The following is a 739-nucleotide window of genomic DNA, read 5'->3' as shown; positions in this document are numbered from 1 at the left end:
TATGCATATTTATAATGATCAATAGCACTATACTCACTTGAATAATAAAATAACTTAGAATGCTTAAAAATTCAAACATTCAACATGGCCAAAAATGACAACTCAAGTCTTAACACATGAAATGATAATGTAAAGACAACTGAACTACTAACTATCTATGAAGCCTCTAAAACAAAGAGGGATGTCGGGACAAGACCCCCGATCATGCTAACAATGAAAAATACTGAAAGCAAAGTAAAGGAGTTCTCCGGAATGCAAAGAGGCTCACTAACAGACTCTGAACTTCTCACTGGATCAATGATGCGCTGGATGTTGATCCTAGTAATTACGTGTGTCTGCATCATAAGATGATATAGGCCAACTGGCATCAGTACATTGAATGTACGAGTATGCGAGTTGGAATGCTAAACACAACATAGGCTTGAAAGTAATCTGAAGAACTTAGCTGGCTCAACTCAACTCAACATAACTGAATCCATTTCAATATAAAGTAGTTTAAAACAAGCGCAATATAAAGAAAAGTTGTTAAAAACATGATGTCAACTCTGTGTGTATGCAACGATACACTATAACTCTGAAAATGTATGTAAAAATACAATAAACTGTGTATATAAGAATACAATTACTTCTGTGGGAGTTTCTCTAACCGACAACCATCACGTAAGAGCTATTGTGATGATAAAGTGTTTTGCCTCCCGTTGCCAGGCCATCCTATACCTTACTGAGGGTATAGAACCTG

Source organism: Solanum stenotomum, chromosome 5 (assembly GCF_019186545.1).
Source record: "Solanum stenotomum isolate F172 chromosome 5, ASM1918654v1, whole genome shotgun sequence".
Taxonomy (NCBI): Eukaryota; Viridiplantae; Streptophyta; class Magnoliopsida; order Solanales; family Solanaceae; genus Solanum; species Solanum stenotomum.
The sequence above is the reverse complement of the archived record's forward strand: the minus strand, read 5'-3'. Positions refer to the sequence as shown.